This window comes from Dromaius novaehollandiae, chromosome Z (genome assembly GCF_036370855.1).
Source record: "Dromaius novaehollandiae isolate bDroNov1 chromosome Z, bDroNov1.hap1, whole genome shotgun sequence".
Classification (NCBI taxonomy): Eukaryota; Metazoa; Chordata; class Aves; order Casuariiformes; family Dromaiidae; genus Dromaius; species Dromaius novaehollandiae.
This window is the reverse complement of record NC_088132.1, coordinates 17,380,683-17,401,786: the sequence shown is the minus strand read 5'-3', so window position 1 is coordinate 17,401,786 and position 21,104 is coordinate 17,380,683. Positions and strand designations below refer to the sequence as shown.

Here is a 21,104-nt window from a genome sequence, read left to right as displayed (position 1 = left end):
ACGGCAGCGCGTGTCTCGCCGCGCGCGGGGAAGGTGCGCTCCCTGCTTTAGAGGCATGGTGGCAACGTGACTGGTGACGTCACGGGGTGGTCACGTGGCTCCAGCGCTCCGTCTTGCTCCCCGCTGACCCCCGTAAGGCCAGGAAAGGGGGCGGGGCAGCCCCTCGGCCGCCGCGGGTGCTTACCTGGGTGGGCGGGGGGCGGGGCGCGGGGCTCGCCTGCTTGTGGCGGCCAATGAGAGGCGCCGGCGCTGAGCGGCTGCTGGCGGCTGTTAGGAGCGTTAACGTTCGCTGGGGGAAGCCGAGGTCGCGCGGCGCGCAGGTAGCGGCGGGGGGGGAACGTGTCGGGTCCCCGGCGCTCTGTGCTGGTCAGTGCCACGGCCCGGCACCGGATCCGGTTCTGGGCAGGGACGGGCGCCTACGGGAGCCGGCCGCGGCGTTGCAGGCAGTCGTGCGAGCGGCCTGCTCCTCCAGCGGGCCGGGTGAGTGCTGTAACTCGCTTTGGGAGAGCTGACCATGGAGGAGGGCCGTTGCTGAGGGGAGAGGAAAGAGGGCTGCAGCTGCGTTCTCTTTGTCTCTCCAGTCGTGCACACTCTGCCAGGTGCTCTTGTCCCAGCGCCTACAAAGCAGCGTGTGCCCTCGAAGAGACGGCAGTCATCGCCTTCCACTGGCCACAGTGGGCGTACTTGGAAACACCGTGGCACCCAACAGGGAACTTGTGAACAAAATACAAACCATAAGGTTACAAACAAAGTTAGCTGTAAACCTCTGCAATCCCTGAATTCAATAAGCAAGAATTTCCTGGTACCTAGAAATGGTACATCTGTTGGAGCGAGCCTCCTAGGTCTTCCACCTGCTTATCCTAGTTTTTTTACATCAACCCATAACCTTATCACTCAGTGCTGCTGTATCGGGGTGTATTTGTTTCGAAACCTTTAATGTTGCTTTTCTCCTTGCATGCCAAGTGTTTGCAGAGTCTACGTCCTGTTATGCAATGTGTGTATTGTGCATTTAGTTTCTGCAGTGCTACAGCACAATATAATTTTGATCATTTAAGATGCTGCTAAAATAAATCAGTTGTCCTCTTACTGTGTACTATGCTTTTATTTAAATTTCTTATTAATCAGTACCCTCTGTCTTCCATTTTAGCTGCAAGTCACTATCTGTGCTACAGAAAGTAATGAAAATCGAACAAAATATAAAGAGTAAGCCCTCTTTAGATATGCTTCTTAAAACATATCTTTTGTAACAAGTCTTATTTTAGACTTAGTTTTATCTTTAACTGTCAAAGACTTTTTACAGTACCAGTCATTAATAATGGAATTACTAATGGAACCTGGAAATAGAAGGAATATTTTCAAAAAAGAAACTTGTCTAGCACTATAAGCTAACTTCACTTGCAAAGTTACAGTGTTTTGTCATTTGGCCGAAGTACTACACCTCAAGTGATAATAAGTATGCTGGGTATACTGTATCTTCAGTCTTGAAAACACTCATGCAATCTTTAAACATCTCTGTGTGGCAGAGTTACTTCCAGTAGTGTCCACAATGAATTTTCATACTCCTCATCTGCCTGAGGAAGGGAATATCATTTCACTGAATATAAGCAGGAGAAACAGAGGAGGTTATTTGCCTCCTTTTTCCTTCCATTTGCCTTTGCAGCGATGAAGAAGAAAATATTCATTTAATGCTTTTTCAAAGAGAAAACTGTAGTTGGATACAGTTTTCACTCATTTTTTCCTGCTGTCACTGATTCTGATTCTAAAGCACAAAAGATTGATCAGACTGAGTGACATATGATTGTTTTTGAGTAAGCTCTCTTAAGCCTCATGCTGAATATTTGTTGAAGAGAAGATACAGCAGTGATGTGACTTGGTTTGTCTCCTCATCTGGGCTTGCATCAGGCTGTAGTGTATCGTAGTATTGCCTGAGCACATGTCTCCTGTACCACTGCCTTAGGACTTTTAAGTGACAGCCTGAGGAAACAAGTAGTCTGAACACACTAACCCTCATTAGTGTGCTGCTGCTGTGGGAACCTATGCCTTCACATCATTTTTCAGAGCCAGTAGCTTGGCACCTCTTGCTAGATGGAGATAAGGCATTAGCCTTCTTCAGAATACTGTACTTATGAAGCTATACAGGGTCTATAAGTCAATATTTTTAGCTTTATTAAACTGCTGTAGCACAATGCTCTCAGCACTTGCAGGTCACCTTCTTTACTTTAGTGGGTTAATTCTGTACCTCTGTATTTGCTGACATGTTCCGGTGGCATGCAGATTTTTTTCCTTAAGGAGGTTTAAGTAGGCTTTTGTGTACTTTTTTTTTCACAGCCTTTCATATTTTGGACTATGCATAGTAACACCCTAATCATGCGACCACAGCCCCAGTGGAAAAAGGTTGTAAGCTATCGGTTCCCTCACCTTTGTTTTAAGTTGCTGATCAAAGCAGTACTGGCTTCCGAAATCATAGTATAGGCTTCTGCAGCTCTTCAGGCACCAAAGACATGGATTTCTGGGTTGACTCTCAAATACATGTTTATAAATACTAGCCATGCTACTCAGAGAGATATTCCAGAAACTCAGGACCAAAAAAATGGCCTTTCTGCTGCATAATATTCTCAGTTCTTTTCTTCCTTAACACCTTTTGCCTGGACTGAGATTAGGCAACAACGTAGAATCATGGGATGATTTAGGCAGGAAGGGACCTTTGAAGAACAGCTGGTCCAGTCCCCTGCTCAGAATGGCTGTGACTAGACAGGCTGTTCGAGGCCTTGTACAGTTGAGCTTTGAGTATCTCTGAGGACTGACATTCCACAATTTCTCTGGGCCCCCGTTTCAGTGTTGGTACTGGTATCATGGTGATTTTTTTCCCCTTAGTCTAGTCTGAATTTCCTGGAACGCAATTTGCATCTGTTCATCTTCTCCTACCACTGTGCATTTCCAAGGAGAGTCTGGCTCCATCCTCCCTACGTTGTCCCTTTACATAGTGATGGACAGCAACAAGATCACTCCAAAGCTTTCTCTTCTTGAGGCTGAACTCAGTTGCTCCTCATATGTCTTGTCCTCCAGTCCTCAATAATCTTGTGGCCTTCCACTGGACTTATTCCAATATATCAATGTCTGCCTTGTACTGGGAAGCCCAAAACTGGACACAGTATGATCCTTCATCCAAGTTTGATTCAAAGTGTTTTTTTTTTCTTCTTGGATGTAGGTCAGTTCTATACTGTGTACCAATAATGCCAAGAAATCTTTTCAGAACTGTAAGCAACCTGTTTGCTTAACATGTCAGTAGCATAGCTATCTGTTCTGGGGCAGAAAAATCTCTCTGGTGGAATTCCACTGCTATACTGCCGAAAACACAGGAGGTGGCAGCAAACTCCAGGAAGCAAACAATGCTGCCAGCGCAGAGCAGCGAGACAACTTTTGCCATGTCCCGAATATTACTGGGTAGTCTGTGCAGTTTGCTGAAATTTCCATTATAGTACACTGAGCTATAAATCAGAACTTGAATGCTGGCTGTTTGAATGTAATCCTGACTGAAACTTTCTGTAAACTTTGTTTTTGGGTAACAGTCAGTATGCAGTTCAGCAGGGTTATATAAGTTAGTAGGTTGTGTGGACTACAAGATAGAACAGAACTGTTTTCTGGACTACGTATCTTCTGTCAGTTTTACATTTATGTCACATTATCTGAAAAATGATGTCATCAATGTGTAAGCATATTTCTTTTAGAAGCATTCTGTAAATGCATTCACATATGGAACCGTAGCTGTTTAATATAGTTCAGTGACTTCAAGATAAAGTTAGACTGGAAATGAGGTATATATATTTAGCAGTAAAAATAGGGAGTTAATTTACTCAAGTGTATTAGATAAGTAGCCTCTTTCCCTTAAAGTTGTTAAATCCAGATCAAAAATAGTTGGAGTGCTGCAACTCAGGCAGAAATTTTACAGGCTTCATGCAGAAATTCTGAGAATTTCTCTGCGTCTCTTAAACAGTTCAGACAAGATAATCATAAATACCACTTCTGAGTTGAGAATTCACATTAAGTATTTATTTTGACTTCCTGCTGTTTTATATTAAACATAGACGAAACCTTACTGTGTTTAATATTGATCACTTTTATGGTAAAGCTTAACTATCCAGACAGTGTTCCTCTCAGCAAGTAGCTCCCATTCCCAAGCAAGATGTCAGGGTAAAATGGAGGGGCTGCAGATGGCAGTTAAAGGATGTCCATGGGGGGACATAGTTGGGGGAACTATGCTGGAAGAGTGCACTGCAAGTCTTCTTCAGTGTTAAGTCTTACAAGCCCAAGTTCTGGCCTCCCAGTCGGTTCAGGTCTGTTGGTGACCAGGAGTTGATGTTAGAGAGGAAGAGTCACTACTGCCATCTTAAGCATCAATAGTACCTAACAGCAAAAGTTGAATTACATTGCATTATTTGGTGATAACTGGCTTTTTCTTTGTCTGGTTGTCCTCTTCCTCTTAGTTGTATGAAAAATTTAATACTGTCTATCCCTACCAGATGGTCAAGAATCTTGTTTCTATTGTAGCACAATAGGGATGAAAGATTAAAAATACCCAATGAGGTCATCTTGTCTCCCCTCTGTCAGTGAAATTTTGTTCCTTCCAGTACAGCGAGTGAGCTGTCTGACCTAGTTTTAATAGTATTCTAGTCAAAATTTTCACAGTATCATCTGCTTATTTTCTCAGCTGCACCATGTGACTTCCATCATCTTTTACATGCATAAAGACAAAGACCAGGATAACAACAAGGCTGAAGGTTAATACTCAAAATGAGGAAGAAAGTTGAAAATTTTCTTTCATTTTAAGTAAATAGAAGAATAAATATGTGTAAACTCATCCTAAAAATGGTGCAAATATACCTGATCATTAAATACTTCACCATGTTATGTGCTATCATTTTGCTTTGTTTGATACCAATATCCACTGAAATACATGAAAAGAAAGTTTTCTAAACCCTAAATTTTGGCACAGACTCAAGAGCATCCTCACTGTAATCAGTGCTTCCTGGCAGTTTAGAAATGTGTTAGAGGCACCAAAGTCTTTTAATAGCTTTGTTAGGAAAGTGACAGTGGTGTGTGGAGTAGTGTACTGGGAACAACTAGGAGAACTCTCTTAGTGCTTTAAGCAGATCTCAAAAGAGATCTTTTAAGCAGATCTCAAAAGAGGAAATCTTGTCCTGTGTTTGCTTATTTTGATCCCCCATTGCATTGCCTGCATGTTATTTTGTTACATACAGATTCTGTGTTTCATTTCAGTACACAATAGGTGGCAGTCTTTATTTTCTGTTTGTCTTGTCCACTACAAGTTCATGAGTCTTTTTCTCCATGCTGAGAACAACTAATCTGCTCAGACTGGAACAGCAGAAAGCCAGGAAAGCTGAGCTTTTCCCACAGTCTATCTGCTTGTACTGAAGCCATAAATTAGCCCTCTGTAAACTGCTCATGAGGCACCCAGACTCTGGCAAACATGAACATGAACCTGAAAACAAGTGGCATATGACCCTCACCATCCTTTTTTGCCAGGGTCTGATTTAAGAGCTGAAGTGACAGAAATTAATTAAATCCCTTTATAGAGTCCCCAATCCAAAAACACAGACACATTTTACCCTTTATAATTGGACAGGTGAATGAGAGGGTTGCTCATGGTGGTTTTGCCTTGCACAAGAAAGGCTGAGAAGAAACACCAGACACTAATTGGACAAGTACTATTAGCAGAATCTGCAGAAAAGAGCCAACAATCTAGTTTAGCCTGTCTGCTGCTAAAAATGTCTCAACATGTGAAGAAAAAAACTGTCTTCAGTTGTTTGATTATGTTTAACCAAACTGGAATTTTTCTTTTATTAAATCAGTTTGAGTAAAATACTGTATTTTTTTCTAGAGCAGTGCAGAAAGTTTTTGACAGCCTTCTCCAATCAAAAGAAGTCACAGCTGTTGGCCTGATGCAGGTAGGGTTTAACAAAACTTAGCTTTTCAAGTTGAGGAAGTCACAAAACGTGATGGACATGGTCTCTACCACAGTTGACTTAAAACGAAAGTCAGCCTGCAGAGAAGTCCAATAGTCCCATGATCATAAGCAGAAATTAAGAATACATGTTTTTAAAAAGGTATTACTCCTATGACCTATCCATTAGCTACATTGTTTATTCGATGATCTTTTGCTTTTAAAATCCCTTTGTACGATAATCCAGGAAGAAGCTGAAATAACTTTATCTTCTGTTCATTACACAGAACAAGTGTAAAGGAGAAATTTACCTAAGTTTACATGGCCCAAAGTAATGTCTCAAAATACTATTTTCTAATATCTATTCTTGCTTTAGAATTCCTGAAGACTGGAAATTATCTGTAATTTATAGTAAACAAGAGTTGCCACACTTCTAAAATTCACTTAAATTCAAAATTATAGTATCTTATATGGAAGAAGAAAAGATAGAATCATACAAGAAAAGAATCCAAAGGAGGAAATCTCATTTCTGCATTTAAGATTGTGTTTCAGACATCAAAAAGTTTGGTGTCAGTAGTAAGACATTTAACTAGCTTTAGGTTACATATGAAGCATCCTTTAGTAAATAATTTAAATTGTGATTTAGAAGTAGTTGGAATTAATATAAAATAGATAAATGTTCTTAAATTTGAAGTTTTAAAGGCCGAATGTTTTGAGAATTAATATAATGTAATTAAGAACTGAAATATACTCAGTGATTTGATTTTGATACTCCACAGTTTTATAGCTTTATTTTTAGTTCAATAGTCTTTACAAGAATCTTTACAAGGATCATATATTTTAATTTACTTATGTAATATTTTTAATGAAATGCAAAGCACTGTTGCTGTCACATCTCTTAGTAAGTAACATGAATTCAGAACCCTTGAGGATCTGGGAACATACTAACCAAGCAACTCTATAAGGTGGCCTCATAAGTGATTTCATTTAGCCTTTGGTGTTCTTTGACTTAGTTGTTCATCCCATTAATACTGGTATAATAATGCCTGTAGCATCAGAGTACCTGAGGAGGAAGTCCAGAAATTCATACTGACTTCATCCAACATTTAACTGAATATATTTATCTATATTTATGTCATTCTTTCCGTCAGTAAAACAGTGAAGATAGCATCTGCTATACTAGACTCTAACAAGGATAATGTCAATAGAGTTTCTATCAGTAACACATAGCTAGTATTATCCTCATCTTGGTACATTTTTACTTTATTAAAAACACACAAAGCAAGTTTTTGTTAAATAGAAAAGACTGAAGTCAGCAATGGAATAAATATTACATGCAGGCTGATGTATATGAATTACAAGTTATATGGGGAAATGCAAGTAGTAAGCAGGTGCATTGTAAATACTGTTTTTAAAAGAAGTATATGAACACTCTTGAAGATCCATATTTCTCTACTCTGAGGTCAATATAAGAAGCTGAATTTTTAAAAACAATTTTTATTGTTGTATTTCTGTACGTCTATTCCATACAATATCTTCTATCACTTTACTCTTTCTTCCCACACACAATCTCAGTCCTGGTAAGTAATTATGCACCATCATGTGTCTATTCAGAAAGGACATGGAAAAAGTTTCTTTAGTGCCAGTAGGCTTCCTTTCCCAGTGCAGTGATGGGATATATATACTAATTATACTAATCTGCTGAATGCCGATATGAGAGGTCTGTACTATACACATAAAAAGTATCCAGAAATAGTATCCAGAAAAGTTAAATGGAAAGTATCAGAGAGTTAGATTCCTGAGCTCAATAGCTAAGAAAAATAATATGCATTTTTAGGGTAATATCAAATCTCCTTTTTTAGATTGAATGGAAACATCTGCTAAATATTTCGAAAGAGCAAATCCTTGATTCTTCTCTGCCGTGTTTTTAAAGACATACAGGAACTTTGAAATGTCTGTCCAGGGTAATGACGACATTTTAAGGGACGATAGTCCAAGCTTTTTTTACCTGAATGACATCAGTGACAGCTCCAATCTAGAGGTCACCCAAGGAAAGATAAGCAAGGGTCAGAAGTTCCACAAAAATGAAAGACTTTCGTCAGCCTAATTCTCTTGCATTTCTCCCTTTTTACCCATATGGGCAAAATCTGACAGAGTACCGATTCAGTTCTTAATTCCCATCAGCTCCTCATTAAGATACATTGAAAGCAGAAAGTAATCCCTCTGTTGCAGGTATAAATGAAAGATCCTGGAACAATGTCGAATGATCTGGCTTCACAGTTCTGAGGAGAAGGGAGCTTGAAGAGATTATGCTTTAACAGTGCACTGTTGCAAATAAACCTGGCTCAGGTAACCTCCCTTCTTCTAACATATCTGGAGTTTAAAAACATGAAAAAGCTGGATTTTAGGTTTGGGACAAACTCATCTTATTGGGGCTTGTACAATTGGCATGGCCTCCAATTTTTTAACTGGATCAAGGTCTTGGGACACGATAGAATTAATTAGAGGACCAGGACCACAAATTAGAACTTCTTTTAAAATGAGTAAGCCAGCTGTCTACGCAGATTTTCAAAAGCTTTCACTACTATTGTGTTCATACCTTTCATTTGAATTTTAAAAGAAGGAAATTCATCATTTGATTTCAGAGCCTATTGCTACTAGCAATGTTCTTTTCCAGCTGAGCCACTGCTACATGACTTTTATTCTTCTGTGTTCCTTTTATCACTTCAGTGTGCTCTTCCATGTGTTGCAAAGTACAGATGGTGAAATGCTTTAGGTCATGCAATGTTGTCTATTAATTCTTTTGTGAGCTGTGGTGCCAGCTAATCCCCATTTTTCAAATTCTGATTAACTCTGTACAATCAGTCTCTTTTGGTTTGATCATTAGGCCTGAAGTAAAGAACAGCTCTTCATAGCTAAAAGTCAAAGGCATTAAGCCAAATCATTCTTCCACAGACATCCCTGCAATTTATTGACTTATCTGAAACTACAAAGGATAGCTAAGGGGAAATTTTTGTAGTGATAAAGTCTTTACGAATATGAGAAATAAAGGTATGTCAGACAGCTACAGTAGGTACAGAAGAAAGCATGCTCCAAATAGATGATCAAATGTACCAATGGGGTAATTTAATAAAAAGAGAAAAGGGTAAGGAAAACAGTGAGAGACAGAGAATCAAACTGTTAGAGTGACAGATGTAGAAAATGGTATATAGTATTACAATAAACATCATAAAGCATTCGTTTGGCCCAAGACTAACAGTATGAATAGTATAAACCTGTGGAAAGAAGTTTAAGAGGGAGCTGTGTACATAACTTACTTGTAGCACTGGTAAAGTAAGCCAATTAGAATAAAACAGTAACATTATTAATACACACATGCAAGTCTTGATGTTGGGCTGCACCCAAACATTGTCCTTTCAAAAATGTAGCTTGATAATGAAATGTGACATTTTGTATGTTTCAAAAGCACAGCCAACAGAAGCAGAGAGACTTTCCACAGTGTGCAGGGCTATAATTTAGTATCTGCCCCCTAAATGTGGAAGGCTTAGTGGCATTTGTGTTGAACACAGCACAATTTCTCATAACATAGGTTAGGCCAATCCAACACCTTGCTCCTCCTGAGAGGGGAAGACCACATTCCATATACATGTATTTGTACGCTTCTACCACTTACCTTTCATCAGCTCTAGGATTCACTAAATTCTCGCCCTCAGCCGTGCAGACTCAGCTTATTAATCAAGCAAGTAAGAAAACAGATAATTTTCTGCTAGAGAATTGAATTAGCACATAAAAGGGGCCATTCAGTGTAAAGAGATTTCACAAAAGCACATGGGAGAAGCAGACAATGAAGTGAGACCTCTTCTTTTCAACAGTAATCAGTTCAAGCTATCACGTGTTATGTTGCTGTCCATTGGTTCTCTTCTGCATTCTTTTGCTAATATAACTTTACCTGTTTGTCTCAAACCTTTTTTACAGAATTTAGAAATAAATAAAAAGTGACACTTTTCTGGATCATTTCACTTCAAATTAATGAGCAGTCCATTGAGTTGAGCTGCCTGAACAATGTAGAAGGTACTGTTAAGAAAGCTGATCAATGAATACAGAACCACCACCTACAACTGTAAGTTAAGTCCTGTGATAGTTGTAGGGTGTGCTTCTCTACTTTCCAACTTAAAAGGCATTTTGGGAATTCCTATATTCTTTAGAAAAAGTAGTGTAACAATATCTAGTTGTAGTGGTATCCTCGCCAATGTTTGGCATTTTTGCAGAGATGTTGCATGAGTATGCTTCAAATCTATAGAGCAATAAGATGAGCAGGGTCAGGAAAAGAGCCGCTGTAAGCTGTACATGCAGTTCCCTTTAGTCTTTCTTTCCTATTTGCCCATCTTTGCTAACTTTCTACAACGCCACCATTCTTAGCCCCCATGTCAACTTTCTGTAAATACGCCTATACAGTAACAATTACTGTACCCTGCTACCTTGCTGTCTGTTTGCTGTTGCATCTGCTTTTACTGTAAATGCACAGCCTACATTCTTGATTTAATCACTGCTTGGCAATTGCTGTGACCCTCCTTCCCCTACCAGAGAGCACACAAACAGCTTGGTAAGCAAACAGGAAAGGAAGGCAAGCTTTTGAGTACATGGGACAGTGACAAAGGTGTTACTCACCTGAGTAAACTTTGTAAGTCCTCATTGAATTATTCCAGGACTTTGCCCAGGGGGAAGGAACTCCGCCCCCCTACTTCCAAGGCAAAATGAAATGCAGGTTGGGTCTGACAGCTGTGTCAGCCAGATCTTAGTGTCACTGTCAGCTGCGCATCTGACTAATCTTCCAACTACAGTAGCTGACACTCTAAGAGCAAATGACAAGCAATGTGAATGTACAGGTTCACAGTTTGAGGAGCTGCGAACCAGTCTGATCCAGTGTGTTGGCATGCTGTCTATGTACTTCCCTTCTTTTTGGCTAGAAGGCATGCTACAAGAAAATTCTTGAATGACGTACGCTTGTTTTCATACATCTGGTAAGCAAGAGTTTTCAGGTTAGTTTACAGATTGCTTCACAAAGAATGAAATTCAAGAGATTGAGGACCTGACTGTTACACAGAGGTGTGTAAAGAGTCCTTTACAATAAAGTTCCTTTTTCCCACTCTACCACAAACCTTTGAAAGACACTTCTGATTTTTTAGATGACTACTATAATGATGCTTTTTAGTAAATGGAAATCCTAATACTAAGACTGCAATTTCAAGAGAGAACGTGAATGGATCTAACAGCCAGCTCCTTGCTGCTGCTCCTTCCTTTCTCACTTTCAGATGCTCCCAGCACTTACAGACTTCTTTGTTAGTTGATCCAACTCATTAACTAAGCAGAAAACTAATCCAGAAAAAGATAGTTTTCTGCATGATTAGCAAGATGAAATGGTTCATTATCCAAGGGAGGAGGTAGAAACTTACGACTGAGAACAGGGAGAGAAGAGAGGGAGAAAAGGAAAGGAAGGGCAAAAGTTACTCTTATTTTGGCAACAGTGAGCTGTCATAAAACCTAGAGCCTTAGAGGTCAGACTGCTCATGTCTTATGAACAAAGAGCTGGTAGTTACCTTAACCTCAAAAAAGACTTTGCAATACTGATTATGATTAATGAACATATTAATGAGCATTATTGCACTTTAGGATACTAAAACTAGTTTTCCCAAAATATAAAATACTAGTGTAATCTAATCCTACATGTAGCAAAAGAGAAAAATTGTAACTACTCAAAAATGTTCAAGTTTTTAAAAATTGAAGATTATAATTATTTTTACAGAGAGACATGTGTATTAAAATTCTTGCTGTTTGTTTTGAGGAAGTTAGAAGCTGGTTTAATCAGCGCTGTTATTCTGATCCACAGAGTTAGAATTGAAAAGTGGTAGTTGGGAGAAAGTAAGCAGTGTAGATGGAAAGAAATATAAAAACGGAAGATGAAATATGAATAGAGAAAATGTAATTGTGATTAGTGGGATCTCAAATAAACAGTTCTACCTGTGAGCAGGAAGAAAGAATGCAAATGTATAAGCAAAGGAAACAACAGAGTAAGCGAAAAGTTGCTTTGAAAGAAAACTTTGAGGAAGACAATAGGCAAATGGAGTGAGCAGAAATGAGAAGGCAAAGAAGCAGAAAAAAAGGATATAAGGGTATGTAAGGAAAAAATAGAACTGACACAAGAATGATTATAACTGGTGTAAGCTTGAATCCCTGAAATGTACTGATACATTCTCCTAGAAAGTATGTCCTCACACTTGTCACCTGCCATATTTGCACAACCCCAAGCACAGAATGCATGTTTTCAGAATCATCAGATTTCTAGGATCCTGACTGCTGGTATTTAGTGTAGTTACTACTTCCAAACCTGAAGAAAGTTTAGAAGATGGAGCACCAATCTGCTATTTCTGCACAAAATGCACTAATTATAGGGCAATGCTGCCATCACAGCAAGGTAATAGTTCCTTCCCTGTAGTCAAGTTTATGCAGGAAGGAAGAGGGATTTGAAAATTGTTTTCAGTATAATTTCTGTCGTTTGGGGTAGACATGTACAAATATTAAATCCTGTTGTTGCCTAGGTGATTTCATCACTTATTGACTTTTTGTAGCTCATTGCAATTTTAAATACTTTTTCTGGCTATTTTTTTACTTTGTCTTCTGAAGCTCAGCCAGTGTTAAAGTATAACCAAGTCCTCTTCAGGTACACAGATTTTACCATGATCATTATGATTACTAGTAGAACAAAATGCCTTCTACAATACTGATCAACATCTGACACTTCAGAAAAAAAAATACATATTCAATCTTCTGTATTTGGACAATTGTGTACTCTGGTAGCAGTTTTGCATTTGAATGGTGAGAAGCCGGACACAATTCAGTTTCATTGGGCTCTAATACCAACTGGTTAAGTGATCCTGAGTGCTCCAGGCAGGTAGGACAACCTAACTATGTTCAGTATAGAAGAACAGGAAGGTATAAACACATGGGAAATGAGTTGCACGTAGCACGGGAGACCATGATGGTAGGGGAGATACTCAGCTATTTACTCTTTTTTTATGAAAAGAAAAGAAAAATTGTTGGTAACTGTCTACCTGTGTGCAGTTTACAATTTACCAGGGTTCTCTTCCTAAATTCACTATCAACAGAAGTTCTGTTCTGCAGGGCAGAAGAGCATCTAGTGAAATCTGACAGGATTGTCTATGGGGGTGGGGAGAACAATGGGATTAGATTTTACATTAACTTTTTACGTGCTGGTTAGAGTTCTGTGTTTTGAGAGACTGTTCTCTCTTACTTTGCTTCAGTTTCTCAGAAAGCTGCCCTGTCTGTAAAATAGGTCATGCTCCAACTGAGTCAGTTTTTGTAGATTATTGGCCATCCACAGATTGTCATAGACAATCATAGTACATTTCAAATTCTATATAATTGAGTTTCACAGGAACACAAACGTCAACATGCAATACAGGATTTCACTGATGATTTTATATTCAATTCTCTTGTCTAATCACCTATATTTTCCTCTTAAATATTCCTGTGGTTTAGGAAAGGGATACATGGGGGAGGGGGTTAGTTTTATAATATGTTAAGTACAATTAAAATCTCAGCTCAGTAACATTATTTTAAAAGGAAATAGAATCTCTGAAGCAGTGGTTCTTAAATTGTTTTAATTAAACAGACCATTGACAATGCTCATTTTTTTCAGTGGACTGCTATCTACCTTTTCAAACACTCAACAGTTGTTTTCATAAATTTCCTATTTATATTTATTTCGTAGATCACTTGCTCTTGCTTTGCTGACCATCTGGAACCACTCTTTTAACATCTCTTAGCTCTATGTTTAATTACTTCAGGTTTCTTCATCCATTGCCTATTCAGTTTCTTCCACAGCTATTTGCTGCTTTGAAATTGCTGAAAAGTTCAGACTAGTTTATGAATGAAAATGCTTAGAGAAATATGAAAAATCGTACTTGTGGCTGATGAGAAGCTCAAAATGGAGGGTAATCATTTTTCAGTTTCCGTTTTCTGCTTCTTAATAATGGGTGATCTGTGCTTAATTCTTTGGTTATTTCTTACTTTGCTAAAGGAGCTAATGCAAAGAGATGTGGCCAGGCACGCAGAAAAATCTGTCCTTATTTTTCTTGTTATTTTTCATTACCAATACTGCATTCTATCACTTTAAGAGTTTTTCAGTACTAAGTCCCATTTTACAATGCATATTGCTTACCTTGATTAAAAATTGCTTAGGCAAGGAGATACAGACTGTACTAATCAATGTTCCTTGCTGACTACTTTCCCTGAAAGTGATCCTAGACTTTTTCTTTGGAAAGGCATATTTATACCCTTTATTTTTATTTCAGACTTCATCCATGTTGATTAATAGAGTGAAGGTATTCCTTAAAGCACTAAGCTGGATCATGTTTTTTGTTTCTGGAAGCTCTTTATGACCACATGACAGAGGTAAGTGTAGGGGCACACTTTTCTGGAAAGCAGTTGTCACTCACATGAGGAAGTGCAATTGTGCTCTTTCTTTCTGCAAAATTCGCAGAGGCAGTGTTTCTGATTCGTGTTAACCTTAATCAAAGAAAAAATAAGGGTGAGTTGATCCTACTGTTTATTTCAGCTTTTAAAAAGATTGCCAAAGACAGTATTGCATAATGTCATTTTGCAATTGGTAAACGTAAATACAGAGAAGATACATTTTAAATATTTGCACTTACAAAGGCTAATGTATTAGCACTGTTAAAAGATGGCAATCTCTGATGTTCTAAATGCTGTACTAAGAAATTAACAGACTGCTCTTAATTAACTTGGTGCCCATTGGAAAATAAAGATACACATTTTAGATTAATCCATGGGTAATAGGTGTAGTGTACTATAAGAGCAGGTGTAATACGAAACTCTAATTTTTCAGGTGCTAGGAGTATGGAAATTATAGCATCCTCCTGCTTCTCTTCGTCTGTTTGTTGTTTTGCCATGTCATTCTTTGACAGAATGGCTGTGACAACAAAACGGTATGAGACAGGGTCCTTTGTATGTCATCATTACATTAAAATACAACAAAGGAACTCTTAGTAGCATCTGAGGCTTCTCTGCTTCCCCCACCTTTGCATGATACCGTGCTACTTTAATTACAGACTATGAGATATCTGTTATATTTTACATCCAATAAAGTGGAATACTCAAAAATCAGGAAATGAAGGTGTAGAGTTTCCTTTGCAGGTTTAATCTAGTCCCTGGACATGTGCATTAGCATATTGGTTTTAAGTATTTTAACTCACTGTTGTTTCCATAGGACATATGACTGATTTAGCAAATGCGTGGTTATTCAACATTTTTTTCTCAGCTCTACATTTGTAATTTTTCCTAGCCTCCCCAGGTTCTTTTTTCTTATTCTTATCCACTGTTCAGCTGTATCTTGATCTCTGCTCCCACCAATTATTTATTCCATTGTCCTCTTTCCACATAAACTATACTGACTGTCATCAACATTTCTAATTTATTGTGCTCTGTAAATTATTCAAAGCTGTATTTTTCAGCTTCTTGCTGCAGTCTGCTTTTCCAGCCACTCCCCAAGATCTGACTACTGTTCCTTCTTCATCTGAGTCAGGATTCTGCCTCATTCTACTACACAAAAAGATAGGTGGACCACTGGTAACACAAGGGTATTTCAGTCCTACCTCTCACAGTGCCGACCACATGCAGGCACTTACACATATCTCATCCCCGGTGGTTCAGGCCTGTACCATTCCCTTCTTCATGGTTCAGGCCTGTACCATTACAAAATAACTAATATCTGAATTAGTTAAGGCTCAGTGGCACATTAAAGAGTCCTGCTGAGAGGCAAAGTATATTAAAGCAGTATTGCACAGAACCAACAAGATTACATGGCTCTTGGGCCAGATCTGCAGTCACAACTATACAAAACATGTGCAATCACTGACAGATTTAGGGAGTACAAGTGAATGGTAAATCCTGCTCAGATCATGCCACACCAAGCTAAAGCATACTTACTGTAGATGGAATATTTAGAGAAGTTATGGCCAAGCCCTAAGAAGTCTCTAGGAAGTATATGCAAACTGATTCCTTGAAAAGTTTATATGTTAGCCACATTTGGAGGGTTTACATTTTATTTTTTAACAGAAGTGGCAAAAAGGTATCCAGTACCAGAGCTAGGCCACTCTAAAATTTCAAGCCTTTTCTAAGTTATCTGTTAACTAAAACATTATGTAACATTAGAGTATTTATTCAGTTTTGATTCCAGAGCCAGTGCAGTACTGATTCAATCTTGGTCTGTGTTTAACAGGCTCACACAGCAGTGTTCATTAGGTGTTTTTAAAGTAACACATACTCTAACCACTTGCAAATGCAGTTCAGTAAGAACTAACCTTAACAGCTGCTGTCACCAAAAGAATCAGTCCAGTTTCTTTTACTCCTCTATCCTGGTTGTGCAGTCCTGCTTTCTCCACTGCCCTGACTGTGATACTCGTCTTCTGTAATCCTCCAGTGTACCAATTAAAATCAATCGGCCAAGAGAAGCATTCCCTTTATTTAGCCTAGATTTGGGACAATGAGATCTTAGATCAGTTCAGACATGTTATTAAACTACATCTATCAAATATGCCAATATGGGCAAATCTCTTCCTCAGTAGAGGAAAATGGCTTTGTAAATGATTTGCTATGGCCAAAGGATCTTGATCATGCTGGAAGAGTAGTAGAAAAACAAAAACACTGAAATGTGAGAGGCAGGTGACCTGATCTTGGAAAAGGTTTTTAGTCAAAGTCTTGCAAGCTTTGGTTTCATTAACACCTGTTTAACTGAAAGTCCTGATAGACATCTGGGAACTGGGCACTTTTTTCCAAAAGAAAAACTGAAGAAAACTGTTTTTGCTGAAGCTGTCATCCCAGCAGTTTGTAGTGGCATACTGCTTGAAGTACAAGCAAAAGTTGGAACTCTATTTCTAACATAAAATAACATAAAATAAAACCCCACACATATGCAGAAGGGAGTTTTCTGAAAAACAACCTTTTAGATTTCCTGAATTTTCAAAATCTATGCACTCTGTTGCATAATACCTTTAACTCCTAGATAAGAATAAGAGAGGACAGATGTTTATTTCCCAAAGAGTATCTCAGTACCTTGTCAGCACTATACACCTGTTGGGGTAACAGTATATATCTGAATGTGCCAGAGAGTACTTTTTATTGCCTAATAAAACTAGATTGGGCAAGAAAAATTCTTGCAGAGCAATGTGTATTACACAGATATTCGTAATAGATAACATCTATTGATATATAGTATTTGAAGAAGTAAAGTTTTAATCATAGAGCCATATTTAGTGTTTAAAAGTCAATGGACACAAATAACATGATAAGAGGTATAATGTATGAAGTAACTGAATTAGTATTCAAGGTCTATCAAGCTTACCTTTGAGCCAAGTTAAAAAAGAGCAAGAGACAAAAAGACTAGAAAATCACCCACTCAGCAGCAAGTAGTTCTGAACTCGTAAGGAATATAACATAGATCCTCCTGATTTTTTCCTTTCTCACTTTGGAATGTTTACAGAGGATAGGTGTAGACTTTTTAAAAGATTTTTATAGATTTTTAGCAGCTGCACTACCCTAGAGTACTACTACAGTGTTGTAGCATTGTCACAGAGGTGTGTGGCAGTTCAGTTAGTCACAGCGTGAGGGAGCAAGATGGCAATCAGAGAACAAACCTAGTGACGTTTGTAGGTAATTCACCATCTCTGCTCTGTAGGAACCAAAGGTGACTGTGGGAATCCCCAACTCCAAACACAGAGGAAGAGGATTTAATTCATCTTGAGAGGTTAAGACACCTATTTTGTCAGAGACTCAGAATCCTTCAGGAGCTTTTAAAAATCATTTTAATGCATGTGGATAAACCAAACCTACAGAAAATCCATACCTACCCACACTCTTGATTTTTCTGTTATGAGTGGATGTCAAGGCCTAAATGCACCAGTAGGCCTTAATGGTGCTGACCAGCTTCACCTGGAGCCTACACCCACACTCTCCTCACAGGCCCAGGGGCTGCACTTAAGCTCAGCTCTGGGCCTTCAGCCTCTGCCTGACCTGTGTTGGAGGAGTGCTGGTGTTTGGCTTTGATGCTTAGATGTGTCTGTAACCTACACTGTAACTGGCTTGTCTCCTCATTAGGTCCCTTGGATGAATGCTGTAATGTGTCCCTAGCCTGATCTGCTGCATAGATATTAGACTCATGTTGTAGCCTTATCTTTGGTCCTGTCTCTGGCTTTGTTTCCTTTTGCTGCTGACTAGACTCCGTGGATGGACTCTAAACCTAGTTCATGCCTTGCCTGGGAGCATCTATGGACCCTGTTATGAGCACTTGACTCTGCCTACTGTGTCCAGACCCTACGGGATCATGTCCTGTTGGTGGGGTCACTGCCCGCACTGGGGTAGCCCTTGGCTTCCGCCTTGCCTGCCTTTAAGGAACAGATGGACCTCACTGCTCCCTGAAAGAGGAAACTGACAAATGACATTAAGGACATTTAGTACCTTAAGAAGCAGAATATTTGTACTTTGTTCACTTCCTGCCACACAGAGAGGAGGACTGGAAGGACTTTACTCTGAGCTTAATATTCAAAAATGCTTATATTTTTCTATCTTCTACACATTTTTTTTCTCTAGAGTCTTAGGGATTTTTTTACAGTTCTTCCTCCTTCTTTCCTTCCTTCCTTCACAGACGTATATTTCCTTCAGAACTCGCTATATCATTCTTCCCTACTTGTCAGAAAGTTTGCACAAATAATTTATTTGAAAAGAAAAAGAAAACTGTATTTGAATAGTTAAACATGAATATGAGAGGTAGTAAATTATGTATGTACCTATATCTATGTGTGTGTATCCAAGAAATATATCCAGAGCCTAAGTAGTTATGCTTGCTACATTCACTTTGAAGAGAAGAAATGTGTATGGTCCCAGGTCACTGGCTCTACTGAGATTTAATGATTATTACTTTGAGATCAGATATGCTTTGAGACATACTCTCTCAAATGGTAAAACATTCAAAGACTGCTACATTGACTTTGCAAGTGTGGTACATAGCAGATTTGTTAAGGCTTGTATTTCAAAGAGCACAACGAAAACAAAGGCTGCACCATGAAGAAACTGAAGATGTGGATGTGTATGAGAGTAAAAATTCTCCGGTACAAAAACAACAAAGTTTGGTATCAAAGCTTGGCATTTGTCATACAATCATCGGAGGAAGCACAGTTCAGTTTTACTGTAGTTCCAGTTTATCAAATAACTGGAAACGAATAAAGTTTGAAGTTTTGCAAGTGTCAGCCCTTAACAAAGTACAGGGATCCTTCTGAGTTCAAAACAAGTAAAAGACTATCAGCCAGGGACTGCCAGATAAGGAAGGTAGCTTAAAAACTTAAAGATATATTAATCTAATATATAAAACACAAAGTTGTCTAACAAACATCTCACTGTTTTACAATGTTTTATTGTAATAATAATTATTTACAAAGTTTTACAATGATTCTTACAGAAACAACTTATACTACATTATCTGATATGATAGTGTTACCTGTTCTTTCCATGGACCACGGCAGTCCTGAAAGCAAACCACTGTGAGAAATCTCCCACATGCAGTGTGTTATCTGATGTACTAATGTAGATTTTATTTTATGATCCAGTTGTGGTCTGTGAAAGAATAGCAGCAAAAGAGTAGTTAGCAAAAAATGGCTCCTAGCCCTTCAGCAGTAATGGATGTATTAAGTTCCTGAGGGTTATTATGAAGTCAAGAATAGTTAGAAGTTGCCTATCTTTCCTTAATATGGCATTGCATATCCTACTACACTGTATTCTGAGGCGATGATATCCAAAGAACATTTCACAAAACTATCCTATTATGTTTAGGAATATAAAAACTATTTTCTGGGTGCAGTTTCTATGCGGTTCGTGGTTCTGCTAACCTTTAGTATAAAGGTATAAAGAGATCAAAAAAAAACCCAAAAGAGGTCAATTCAGACCTCAGTAAATACAGGTGTATGTGTCAGGGGATAATTTACGCAGATGCACTGGTGAGAATTAATTTTCCCCCTATTGGTAGCAGCTGGTAATTACTTATGAAAGAAGTATGATGTATTCCTCCTTTACTTAAAACAGTAAGTTCAGAAAGAAGAGGAAGCAATTCCTTTCTTCATACATAAGGTGGATATACCTTTAGGCAGTGAGAGCCACAGCACTTTTCAAATCTCATTCTAAGCAAAGAGTAACGACCTCTCAAAGGTAGTAATGTTTGTAGTACAAGCTCAAAAGCAAGAACCATGTCATATTTTGTCTTTTGCTTTCTAAGGGCTAAAATATTTTTGCTAACAAGCATATGTATTCTTCATTAATTAAAAAAAAAAAAAAAAAAAGATTTCTGTGACCTGTTCTTCTTTTACGTATTTAAGGATTGAAGATGGGTAAAGATACAGAAAAGAAAAGCCTCAAAACCATTACTGGTAGAAGTTGAGGTGGTCTTCAGTAGCAAATTAGATACAGCCAAGCTAAAAGAGATACTCTGCAGCTCTTATGCCTCTGCATTTTAAGACAGTTTCAGGATAAGAAAGTGTGTTAATGAGAATGTCCTCTCTGTGTGATTAATACTCCAGATAAGACTGGCCATTAAGAGGCCTTTTGGTAGGCATTCCTCACTTGATAGGCCAGAGCTGTCTGTAAGTAGTGGTGATGGCTTAGTAATTTTCTTAAAAAAGGCATCGGAGGTAGCTATTTCAACTGCTAACACCTTTCTTTCTGTTGAGGAATTTTTGTAGGAAAAAAAAAATCCTGTATCAGGACAGAACTGAGCATATGCTGGACATAAAGCAAAACAAAACATGCAAGTATCAGTGCAGATATCTGCATGTTTTGTTTTGCTTTATTGTGTCTCGTGTTGATCATGGTATTCTCACTGATTTATGGTTTTATTCAAAAGGGAAAAAAACAAAGCTTTTTACAGTCTAACAAAAAAATCTGTAAAGGCAAGGCCATCCATATAGTTCAGATTTTTTAAAATCCTCAGTATGCCTTAAAGTCTAGGAAATAAACCTTTAGAAATATTTTACAGAACAAAACAAGAACACAAGAAGCAGTA

The 21,104-nt window shown here is 38.4% G+C and overlaps 1 long non-coding RNA gene across 2 annotated transcripts; it reads left to right on the top strand.

Annotated features, from left to right (window-relative positions):
- The first annotated feature begins 225 nt into the window (after positions 1-225).
- On the top strand, positions 226-20,369 carry LOC135324860 (uncharacterized). 2 transcript variants are annotated; one of them, XR_010386095.1, is made up of 4 exons: positions 226-480; positions 5,900-5,966; positions 14,335-14,434; positions 18,275-20,369. It is a non-coding gene; the product is annotated as an uncharacterized LOC135324860 (long non-coding RNA). The 2 variants fall into 2 exon arrangements; XR_010386096.1 differs by lacking the exons at positions 226-480; positions 5,900-5,966 and adding an exon at positions 9,950-10,082.
- The last annotated feature ends 735 nt before the right edge of the window (positions 20,370-21,104 follow it).